General features: G+C 34.5%; 1 protein-coding gene across 17 annotated transcripts in view; it reads right to left on the bottom strand.

Moving 5' to 3' along the window:
• Nucleotides 1–13,634, bottom strand: part of LOC126878131 (heterogeneous nuclear ribonucleoprotein M-like) — a 206,601-nt gene that overhangs the window by 181,052 nt on the left and 11,915 nt on the right. The gene's annotated exons all lie outside the window — the stretch shown is intronic.

Below are 13,634 nucleotides of genomic sequence, written 5' to 3'. Positions count from 1 at the left end.
TTTATAGCGAGAGACTGAGCTTCGAATGTTAGACTTGAGACGAAGGCGTGGAAGAATGATGTATGGTTCAAGATGAACGTGATCGAATGCATCGAGGAGATGTCTGTAGTCTGTATACTTCGTGCAGATTAAATGGAAAGTCGCAAAATGAGAAAAGACAACATGAACAGATGTAAGTATATATTATAGAAAGTGCTTAAGTGCAATTAGTAGATGAATGTGATTGAGAGTGAAAGTTCTGTTTTCTTGCTGAAAAATTTTGTCGTATTATTGTATTGAATCAGTTAAAATTATTTAATATCTATACTGCTCTATATATATTTTTTTTATTTCACCAAGACATTGCCTTCTCATCACATGGAAGACAGGCAACCTGTAAAATCCCTACAATTTTAATCTTTCATATATCTGAAAATTTCCATTGGAATAAAAAATGTTCATATTGTTTGAACGTCAAAATATAAATCGTGCACGCTGTGAACGCAAGGGTGCTCTAAAATACCAAAAAATAAAAGCCATATCTCATATGTCGTTCCAACGTCTTGACCATCTACGTTTCTAAAGCCAATAAATCACTAGAAACGTCTTAAATCGAGTCACGGGACAATTAATTTTTCGTACGCACGATGCACATAAATTACGAAGAATCGAGCCACCGAAGGCCACGATCCAATTAAAGTTGACAGAGTTACAAAGGTTGATAGGTGGGCAAACGGTCAGAACCCTCTTGGATCGGGTCGGCTGAAGGATAAACGTTAAACACGCGACATACGAATTTGCATGGACGATGCATTATCTACACGTGTAATGTGACGTTCCCACCCCTCGATTACTAGAACCAAGCCTGCTTGCAATTAGACCACTTGCGGTTTAGTCGCAGCTGATTCTCGCGATTGTCTCTCCTTCTCCACCAAGCTTTGCTAAATCTTTTAATTTGTCTTCGACTAGTAATTTACTGTTCGTTCATATAATTGCAAGATGACAAAAAATACATTAAAAAAGAATCCAAGCAACTCTTGAATTGCAACACACATTCATCTTGCTAAATAGTATAATTTTATTAGATAAAATACTGAAACTTCTACCCCAGAAAATGGTTCAGTAATTTTCTTTTACAGTTAATTTTTACAAATACTTCAAAAGAGTTGAATTCTTAGATGTAAGATAAATAAATAAATGTATTTAAATTTCTTATTTTTAATTTCTAATTTAAGATTAATTTAATAATTCTCTAATACTCGAAAAAAGAAGTTCCCGTACAAAATTGTACGTAACATTACGAACCCAATTATGTTTCAATTACATAAAACTTTTATCCTTCAGGCTTGCATATTGTATCGCTTAAAAATTTCCATAATATAACAGGTGTTTCAGCAAGTAAACTTCCAAAGAGAAAAAAAAAACATTTGTTCAGTTTGCTACGTTCGCGGAACGAAAAGGGTACAGAGAAAAGTAGAAAAGTCTTGGAAGACAATGAGAGAGCGACCAGTCGTCTTTGAGCCTCGAGCAAAAGAGAGCTACTTCGCAGTACTAAAACTCCTCCGGAGAATTCCCGTTGAAAATTCACCTTCGTCACCTTGTCCATCTTGTCTTCAAACTTCCTACTACAGTTGATACAGAAATAAAGTTAAAAATACTAATGTTTTCGTTCATAATCAACGGTAGATCATAGGTTCAATGTTTTATCACCTTAGCAACAAGCAACACGAGTGATACATCGAAATTTTCACTCGTAGGAAGACCACGAACACCTATTTTAAACGTATAATAATGGTTAAAAATTTCCCCATTAAATAAACGATGGTTTAAATACCATTCTGTAATTTCTTCGAAATTGTACTCTTACTATAAATATTTCGCAGTTTTTACGTACATTTTCAGATTTGTTCGAACTTTACCAATACATTCATGGCAGTCGGGTTTCATTATAGTTCCAATGAAATTTCAAAATGTTTTGTACAAGACGTATATGTAATATATTCGTAAGATATCTCCACAAGTCTTCGAATACTTTCGTATAAATAGCCAAAAGAACGAAGAGACCAACACCTCGAACGAATTATTACCATCGAAGATTTTCACCGATGTACCGACAAATCCTGGAAAATCTTTCTTCGCCGCGAAAGAAAAGGGATCTCCTTCGTTCGCGTATAAATAAAGCGGGACGCTACGACGATGAAATTCCATGTGCAAGTTTAAAGACTCCGGGATATATATCGACACGCGGCAGCGGTGCGGCGTAACGAGCTGCACGAAATGCAGGAATTTTTCATAAGAATTCGTCAAGGGTAGGCGCAGAACGTGTCGGTTGAAAACCACGAGGCCACGGTTCACTGGTGGCATCGTTTGAAAAGGGGTGGCGAAAAAAGATTTCGAGATGCGCCCGTGCAGAACCTGTACGGTTGTTATTCAGGTATCGGTAGGCGAACAGATAAGGGGTGAGCCTGGCGCAGCGCGCGCTTTCTGTGGTATTGATTACAGCCTCCTATCCAGGTGCACAAGCAGGGTCAAATCTGCCCCTCTCTCCGTCCCCACATCTACTCCTTCCACCCTTTTCCATCTCCTCTTTCCCACCCCAACCAACGAGTCTCTCTTTCCTCGCTCCGCTTCTACCCTCTATCTCATTTCTGAGCTCTTTTTTCTCTTTTCCACCCCTTTGCTCCGTTTCGCTTCTCGTTCACCCCAACCCCGCCTCTCCGTCACTCCCTGCTGGCATATTTCTTTCTCTGCACATCGGTTCACCTGTGAGCAAAGCTGCTGAATAACAAGGAACAGTCATATTAACATATCGTTCTATTGTTAACGTATCGTTCTATATCGTAAATGCTTGTAACCGTACAATTGGAAGAATTGTTTGGTTGCTGTTTGAGAGGAAGTTGTCCTACTTCTTTGGAGAACATCTTTGGTGGAAAGAAGCGACGTACTTTAATAAGCGGACCATTGGATCTACTTTAAGAGCAGGCTACACATCTCTCGTTACGAATACTCGAAAAACGAGTCGACAAAATGAGAAACGAACCGAGATTTAAGTTCAACGAAGCTGTCGTTCTACATCGTCGAAAGTAATGATTCGATTTCGAAGTAAAAATGCAAGCAGTAAGATCCTAAGTGCATCGTGATATTTTTCTAAATACATTCTCGTGGTTGGGGAGACGACTCGTCTGGTGGACGAAGATATATCTTCGTATCTGGCTCATCAGGTGACTCGTTTTCGAGGCTCTTAGTCGGGTGAACAGACAAGGTCGAGTCAATCGATTCATCCTCGTTTCATTCGCGAATTCACTTGAAACCCTATGGAATCGATCAACGCCTGTAACTTAACACGTCAGACAGCCTCGCATAATTGAAACCATTAGAAAATTATACTCTTTCTCTTTAATAGATTAACGTAAAGAAAAAATATTTGAGATGAATTTTATGAAGCATATTGGTCGTTTTAATATATAGATTTATTCGGGACTTAATGTGCTAGTATTGTTGGTAAAAAGCAATGAAACAATTGTAATCCCAATTTATTTTAAATACAAGAACATTTTAACAATAAGAAAGGAATATTCAAGACGATGAAAATTATTTAAATATATAAACTATGCCTTACTTAGTTCAAAAATGCTATCCACCGTCTCTAAATATTCGAGAAAACTGAAATTTTATTTCTTTTTCTTTTCTCCCATCTTTATTTTTCTTCCCTTCTCTGTATAATACATATTCATTTAAACGATAAAAAACACGGAGAAGCAAATATTTCAACGTATCTTGGAAAATGAGAATATTTTGAATAGGACATTTTATCTGGCAGTGATATAGGCTTAAGAAAATATAGTGAAAGAGATAATTGTAAAAAATAAATGTAATCTCATTTCTCGAAAATGAAAAGACATTCCATACAATTAGAAAACATTCTGTACTATAAATTTAGAAAATACGTGAACTATAGCTTTAAGAAGAGAACTAGATATAAATATTCCCAAGGAACGAAAAGATGTACATGATAAGACTGTATGTAGTGTAATATAATTATTTACGCTAGCTGTGCGTTATTTAAACTATTCTGTCTTTGGAATAGGTCGTTTATGCCACAGAGCAAAATCAATAGGATGTAGAAATATTTGCAGCAACTGCATTGTATACGCGTATATCTATCGAGTATTAATTAACGACTAGCGAAAGACCTATTTCACAGTGAACAATTTGCTTAATTCGTCTACGTGTACATAACGCAATAACGAGACGTAATATTACAAACGGTGCGTACGTATTATAAACATAGAGATAATCAACAATAACATTGTACTGCGAAACACGCCCGATATTGATGGCCGCATTACAGTTTCCGCATAGCCACAAATCCTGCAGTTTAACAGTCCACGCCTTTGTGTCGTGAAATTCGTGCCGTTCCTTCATAGAACATCAACATTAATACTACGTGGCATAATCTCTTTGTTTTTCTTGTTATCGTTAAACGACTCGGGCACTTTCTCGCGCGCCGTTGCTCGCATTGCAATTATTATCTCAAGTGGTACAAATCAATTTATGCAAAGGTAGGCACGATTTAGAACACGACCAACGTATAATTCATGGCTGGATAGGCAATTCAACGCGGTTAAGGGAACGTTTTAAAAGCACAAAAAATGTCGAACGAACCGCAAAACAATCGATAAGATCGTTTTCAGAGAAAGGCCCCTTGGGATCTATTTTTTACATTAAAGAAATCCCTATTGGGTATAAGGCACAGTTAAGATGCGCTCGTGTAACGAAACGCGATCCATTTTTGTACATCGGCGATGATATATGCAGAATATTGTGGAAAACAAGATTGGAATTTTTATCGCGCAATTTCGTGTAATGGTAAGGTATATTAATGAATGTCAAAAACAAGAATGAAATGTGGAGAAAACGTGGAACGTATTGAATTAATGTAAAAGAAATCCGCCTATCGCGTGTAATATACAATGTATGTACAGCTGCTCACAAAAGTATTTAAATATTTCCCATAACAACATTTTATGAATATGTCGTGTATTTTATGCAAAACGCTTTGAGATTTCATTAGCATCATAATGAGACCTCGGACCTTATGATTATTCCTAAGGTTTGGAACAAGCTTCGAATATACATAAAATGTAGATGAAAGTTACGAGTCATTTATCGCAAACATACACTTTGTGGTAGAGATAAAAGTAATTAAGCGATCAATTTATACGCGAGAATTATTTGCGTTTTATACTAATTTTTTACCAAGTATACGTTTGCAATCAATGTTTTTTATATATTTTCGAGTTGGTTGAAACTTAGTCAATCTATGGATTATAATCGTATCTCATCGCGGTATTAATCAAATTTCAAAAGTACTATACAACACGCATAATACATTCATAAAAGTTCCTTATAAGAAACCTCCAAGTACTTTCATGATCTCAAATAGTCAAGTACTCAATATTTCAAGTACAAAGATATTAAAGGAAAAAGATGATATTAATGAAGACCATATCCTGAGGACATTGAAATGTGATGTAGAAGTTTTCACGTAGAAGTTGGCAAACGCACACGCCTCAAGACGTACCAGTAACCAATACACGGATTCATGCAATGCTGTGCGTACTAATATCCTCCGGACAATGGTTGGTATAACGCCCAAGCTCAATTAGAAGATAGAATCACCGATGTTCTAGAATTGCAGAGACGTCAGGATTTCCTAGACTCCAAAGACACCAAGACCCTAAAGACATTTATATCTAGCCTGCAATTCCAGAAATAACACCATTTCCTGAGATACAGAAACACCCAGTCTGAAAAGTACATAGAGTGTAGGGTTAATAACGCTAGAACTACCGACGATTAGAGTACAAAGTTTGTGGAAAAATAACTTGAGAATCAGATTGTAACATTCGTACAAGATGGCATAAATGAAACGAGTCCTTACGCGCATATTGTTTACAAAGAATCATTCAAATTTTCCAAACTGTACTATAAACGTTCCTGTGAAAAATTATGAATTAGATACTTTGACTGTTTTAGGAGAATTCTAATAACAGGGTTCAGATTCTCCGAGAAATGGTCCCTGGGACCGTACAGACCCTGATGCCAAAAGGTTCCCTGAACTGGAGGGGTTCTAATACTAAACGATCCCAGTTGTAAAAAATCTCTAATGTCCAATTCGACTATTTCAATGGTTGTGATATATGTTTATGTAAAATATTCATTAAGAAATCAAATGTATACAAACATGTATGATTCTATGAATATTTTCATAGTTTCATTTCATTATTAAATCGTTATTGAAGATCGTTGTTCTTGTTTCGTTATAATAAAATTTATGTCATCGTTATCGAGTTCCGTACTAATTCCAGAAAACTTAAGCACGTCAATTCAAAATATTAAAAGTATTCGATATCCTACAATCGTGTCGCGACTCTAAAAGGTTATATTGGCAGTATTAAAATGATCGATGAACCATTAGTTACATGGAAGCTCAAACGAAATTTATCGTCGAGACAATACACCAGCGATAGCTTGAAATTCTTTCATCCTTTAATGCATGACTGGTGTTTCGCGTTTGCATCCTTCTCCTACAAGCCTTCCATCCCAATATAAGCGACCTATTTTCAGAAACAAAAGGAAAGAATGAACTCTGCTCGTGAGACACGAAATCGGCTAACTTACAGAAGTCTACCTAATCTACTTGATAGCCACGAAAATATCCACCGCGCATCGTGCATATCTAATGAATACATTTAACAATCTATCGACTAGGAATGCATATAAATCCAATGGATCAAGTATATATTTCTTCGGGGTATATATTTCCACTCGACGCAAAATGTATAATTTATGATACTAATGTTTGAACAAGAAGAAATATCGGCGCTAATTCTGTTTAAATGAAACGCGATATTAACGTTAATCAAGCTATTTCACTGCAATCTGAGATTTTTATCGATCATAGAGGAAGCTGATATTTATAATATCGATGCGATATTTTTATATTTGAAAAGAAATCAATAGCTAACGCTGCTAAATATTACGTTCGCGCTGTATATAAAGCTTCCTCGCAATCGCCAGTGTACACCATTCATTTTCGATTGGAACGGCACAATTGGAAAAAATGCAAACAACCACAACGAGACTATTTAAACGTTTCACTTTAATAAAATGTAAACAACAGCCGCCGGAGTTCTCGGAATTAAACACGGCCATGCAAGTTTATCGAAATAGTACGAGTCGCGCATCGAACAGAAACCTTCCGCGTCCCAAGTATTTTAAATTCAAATATTTAATAATACTACAACATAAATAGCGTGATACTAAACGATGAGAAAGCTTGCGCATTATTTTTCCTAAAACGTTCGCTGTCATTAACGTACGACGAACAATTATCTTACTCGCAATTTAGATTCTAAATAGTGTCGATGCAGTTATTTTGCTTCCAAGTTTATGAGTTTCGATGGGAAGATTAAGAAGATATATGAAGTGATAAGAAGTGTGTTAAAATGAAAGTGAAAAATCTTGTTGATGTGAGATGATCTTTTTTAAAAAAAATTGTAATAGCGCTGAATGCGTTATGACGAAAAATGTCGAATTAGGAAGAAAAATAGAAATATGCAAGAACATAAGGTGGACTGTTTTATTAAAAAGAAAGAGACAGAAATGAAGCAATTCAGAAATGAAATGAAACTTTCAGACGCGTACCCTTCCAACAAAGTTTCGGATGGTAGAGATACAAGAGGGTTTAATTACGCACAGTGTTACATGTAAACGAACCCTTCGTTTTCTCTTCATATAGATTGTAAGAACAATCGCAAAGGAGGAAAGAGTGAAGGACGGAAAAGAATAAATGGTTATGGTTACTTTGCGAAGCAGAATATTCATTAAAGACTCGAGTACTTGAGGGAGTGATAAAGATTCTTCGTTAGTTTTTGTATCTGAACAACAATTACACAATATTTGTTCTATATTTACTTTCGCGGTTCTTCGAATTCAATGTGAAGAATCTGTTAACGGAATTACTTTAGCAACGCGATTAATATTATCAGAATGGATATAATCACTTCGTCGAACGTAAACGTAGGTAGCGATATTGGAAAATGTAAATGAAGTAATTCACTTATTGCTTTGTCAGGATACAAAAAGTGTAATAAAGTGGAATAGACTCCATGTAAATGCTTGTAAAAGTGCAATACGCCAAACAGGGATAAAAAATAGAGTTCCATAATTTAGTGATAGTCCCACGAATACGATAATTTCTTGAAACCTGTAAGATTATAAGATCTAGACGAAAGAAGAAATGGTAATGAAAAAATATTGACTATACCCTTAGACCTTGGTAATCAGAATGTTAAAAAGATTCTATTAATTAACTGAAAGAAGACCAAGTAAGAAAAATTTGGAAATGAAATGTTACGTTAATATAATGTTGACTCTCAATGTATCGGTGAGACATCTTCTTTCGTAATAAACGAACCACATCTTAAAAATCCAAATATCCTATAAACAAACACACTTAAAATTTGATTAAAACATTAACCAACATTTTCTTTGTCGAAGCAACTATAAGCCATTTAACTATCCACCACTTTATATTTCCTCGACAACGCTAATTATTCAATTTTCCATCGTCTAAGATTACACGAGGGTAGAAGCCCTTGTCGTTCGGCATCGACCAAGGAATCGACGACAACGAAGACTGCGCTGAGAGTGTATATTCCGTGGATATCGTTGTGTATTGCATCACCACTTTTGCGTCTCTGCTCTTCGAGAGACGGCGGCCCCTCAGGTAATAGCATCGCATCACGTTGAGTGATTTTACACTCCTCCGACTCCCACGTCAATGCCCTCGATAAATTAAGAGCTCGAGATAAAAAAAGGACGGGATAAAAAATAACGGCACAGTCGACGTCACAATAGGAACCCGTCGATCCCGATCCAGACAGTTCGTCGTCGAACAATGACGAAAAAAAGACGGGCAAAAAGCACCAGGTGTGCGTGAGCACTAGTGGTTCGCCAAAGATTATTGCTTTCATCGAAAAATTACACACCAAGAACTTGCATGTTGTTCTGTACGTTCGTTACGAACGGGCCACTGTATCCTTACACGTTTTCGTGTCATGAATTTTGTGAGCTGCTCGACATTTCGTGGGAAGGAACCGTTCTCCGAGTAGTCGAGGGGAACGTTTTGGTTTACGATCGACTGAACATGAAAATTGCTTGCTAAAAATGATTTCGAATATAGAGGCGAAAGGATAGTACAATCAGGCAGAGGATAGCTTCTTATGGCAAAATGCATCGGGAGTGTAAAATGAAACCTCTAGTTCTTTAGGAAGTCAACATCTTAGACAAAAAAATTTTGTTTCTTCTTATTTATCAATTGTACTTTCGTAGTTAGAACACAGAATGAGAGAGGGAGAGGGAAAGAGAGAGATTTAATAATTACATTATTGCTAACTATCACGATATGTCTTTTAGGAAGAAGAAGGCATTTGAAACTTTATTTTTATCTCAGAAATTTTTCCTTAAAGTTCCTTCTGATATTTATTGCGAGAGTAATTATATTTAGAGCAATTTAAATATGCATTTGACAGCAATGAAACAGTTTTCTTCTTCGCTATTTATTTTTATGTAATGTCTATGTAAATTCAGATTATTATAATGAATATGTTATTTTAGATCTCTTGTATGTTCCTTTGCATATTACATGTATGTTTTGTTTATTTTAACACACTTAAATTTCTCATAAATGCATACATACTTTGTCTATTTATATAAATCTATTTATATAATATAATGTTACATTATGTCTTTCTTAAGTTGAAAGACATTGATATAAAATAGCATACGTAAATATTCAACGATGTTTGACAGATTTTATGGCTCTATGATTTTATTATATATCCTAGAACATTTAATAATCGCTGCTAATTTGATTTAAAAATGAAATAGTGCTACCGAAACGCATCTCATATCTTTTCCTTAAAAAAGTGTATTGTTAAGGTCGTTTCATGATCGCTAAATCCGATATGCAGCCTCTTATCTAGTTTTAATCAAACCCACTATTAAAAGTTTTCAGAAATACCTCAACGAATGCAACGGTTCGCTTAATTTCTTTAATGGCTTTCAGCTTTAATACGTTCCGGCAAAGCCGATTTCTTTTAATACGGTGGTTATCAAAGTTCTTTGGTGTCAAATTTATTTTCTTGACTTTGAGGAACTTCGGCCGCTAGTCTTCTACTTTTCTTATTATAGCTAAGTTATAAATTATTAATTAAAGCTGGAAACTACTGAAACGTACGAAAATTTATCTATGAAAAAGGAAAGAAATGACGGAGAAAAAGAATTCATCGTGCTATAATTTTCAAACTTCTCCTCTAACTTTTATTGTTTATATCTGGCGTAAAAATTTAAAAAATTAATGGAACGACGAAAGAAAGTGCAAAAACGAATATACCTTTATACCTTAATTATAGGTGTAAATAGATAAAGATCTACATAAAATATATTTCGTACAGTCCCTCTTTCCACGTTTCACGTTTATATAATTTTTCCAACCGTACTAAGATTTTTATTATTCAGAGGTAATTTAATCCAGTTAGAAGGATTTATCTGATGCCAAGCAAAATTTAATTTTAAAAAATATCTAATTAAAAAACACGAACTTTTGAAAATATTATATTACTTTCCATCCACGATATATTCCATATAAGGAAAAGTCAAATAGAATTAGTTTTTCTATAGAATAGTTCTATATAATAATAGAATATTCTATGTAAGAGTAGTTCTAATAATTCTAATAGAATAGTTTTCCTAGCAATTGCTGTATTTTTAGTTGTAATACCATTTATATGAGATTTAAAACAAAGTTACTTTTATTTACAATTAGTAGCAAAAGTATATTACTTAACTCACAATCACCGTGGTATCTAATGAACGAACCAACAATTTGACCGTATCTATGATCTCGCTTCTTCAAAAGTAAAAATGTCACGAAGGTCCGTGGAAGTGGAGTTACGTGGCTGTAATTTATATCAGAATAACGCGCTTCGAATCGAGTCACGCAGATATTAGACGCCTCCTCTTGAAAAAACCACATCTAGGATCGCGTGATAAACTTGCAGCTTGCTTGCTGATAACAAACGAATGAAAAAGCGCAAAAAGAAAATTTCCTCTAACAAACTCCGTTACGCGTGCCAGAAAAATAGGTTGCGTTCTTATAGTCTTTAAGCAATTTTTCCTCCGAATTTGAAACTTTAAAATTTAAAATTTGAAATATGAAGACTCTTGATACCATTAATACTCTGATATTATTAATTATCATTATTTATCATGTATTAAAATTACTTCTCTACGTTGTTGCATGACTCTGTTATTTTAGGAAAACAGCTTTGTTTAAATTTTAGAACAAGAAATAATTAAAAATCTATAAAAATAAATCAGAGCAAAACTATTTAAAAATTTATAAAAAGTGTATGAAATTAAAACCTGCATGATTAAGACTCTATAATCAGAATAATTAAAATATTTTAACTCGTTGTTGTATTTAACGTGTTTATATATGAATCTATGAACTGAAAATGTAGCAACAAAAGGGAGAGTATCTTTCTACAGGAACAAGGGATTTAACGAAGTAGGTACTATATTTATTATATTTCTCCCGTAAAATATTTTAACACATTTAGAAGGTCCAAAATTCAGCTTGCATGCTGAACAGCATTTAACTCGGCAAAGCAAAAACATAATATACTTTAACCAAGAAAATGAATATATCCTCAGAAAATCTTTTCCACTTCATACTCTTTCTGTAATCCTTGTTATGCTATAATTTATCTATTAAAAAGATCAAAATAAATCAGAGTTTAAAATAAAGCACAATTTTCTCTAAAGCCATAAATTATAATAATAATAATGCAACAATTTGCAAAACACAATATTTTTAATGTCTTAACATCTTGAATACTTTGAATCTTTTCTAACAATCGCTTGTATGTCCATTATATTTATTTAAATATGTAATTGATAAAATTAAATTCTGGATAATTACACCATTTAAATGCACATTTTCGTATAAACCTCGGTAAGATTAAAATTCGAAAACAACATTCTCTCCTCGCTAAGTTTCTACGCAAATTACATAGAATTACGTAATGCTTCCACTTTGTTCGTCCAACTTATACAAATACTGTTAGCTTTATACATGGTCGGTCAAAAATTTTGAATATCTTCTCAATTACATTTTTACAGAACCTTTTGTTGATTTTAGTCCTAATTCGGTTAGTCCATGCCGTCTATCTATAAATAACATTCTTTTATTTCGATAAGCGGTCTGATAACAAAATTTTCTAAAGTAACAGGACAATTCCAAATTGACATTTTAGAAAATCCTTGGCTTTTATGAAACACGTAGTCACCAAACTTTTATGCTACAGTATATAATAAAATCGTAAGCGTTATTATTGTCATGATATTAAAATCTAAAATAATCTCGCGCAGCTGCCAGTAGCAAATAAGTTATTTTGAAACTTCTGTTCGACACGACCTCCGACACGAAGTCCATAAAGCGAACAACGAGGGATGTTGAAGAGGAAGAGAATAGAAAGCAGAATTTCCTAGCATTGTATATTTTACGCGGTTAGTTTTAGCAGGTACCGACTAAAGCTAAACCCTGACCTATACCACCTAAGTTGCGAGTTCGTTTCGTCGAGTATGCCGCTGGTTGAAATATTTATCATTTACCCATTCTATCCACTGCCCCTACAGCTTTTCCACTCGTCCCTAGTTCTCGCTTCAACTCTTGTTCCCAACGATCTTCCTTTCCACCTCGTATAAACTGACCTCTCACACAAGCGACCCGTGGTACATAGCAATGCAACCAACGCAACCGTTGCATTTCCGTGATGCGCCGATGTCACCAATTCTTCAAGCGATAAAGGGGAACAGGAAAACGAATAACGTGCAAGTATGAAGTGGAAGAGAATGAAAAATATCGGGCTTCGACTGTGATTGATATCTGTCGATTCTTCGGTGAAGCTAGTACGTACATAAATATAAATATAATACAACTATTAATGGTGTTAAATTACGAAGAATAAATGTATTCGCAGAATATAAAGGTGAATTATAATTGAGATTATCATGATGGAAGCTAGACCTCGGAAGGTCTCTTTTCTTTTGTAATTCGTACGAAGATTTCTAAAACACCATAAGCATCATAAGGGCCTGATACAACTATAAGTGAAGAAAATGAAAAGTTTTAAGTGTATAATGTGAACGAATATGCATATGAATTGGGAAATTATAGTAATACAGAATTTACAAATGAAAGAATCCTTCGTAGATTGGTTTTATGTTACATGTATGTAGAAAATTTCTATTATTTGTTGTTCATCGTGGAATAATTGTTGAGAAGTAAAGATTAAAATAATATATCGAGTATGAGAAATTACAACAATTACATTGTAAGTTGACATATCTATGTCAGCATTATAGGTACGGCAATATTTAATGTCGATCATAAGTAAAAGGTTCGATTTGAATGGATCGACACTTACGACGATTGACGTACATCCAATTCATATATTGCACTTTCACGGTGGTAATACTCCGATAATACTACGATATGGCGAACATAAAACGGAATACCGAAA

The sequence above is a fragment of the Bombus huntii genome, chromosome 2 (assembly GCF_024542735.1).
Source record: "Bombus huntii isolate Logan2020A chromosome 2, iyBomHunt1.1, whole genome shotgun sequence".
Taxonomy (NCBI): Eukaryota; Metazoa; Arthropoda; class Insecta; order Hymenoptera; family Apidae; genus Bombus; species Bombus huntii.
This window is presented reverse-complemented; position numbering and strand designations above follow the sequence as displayed.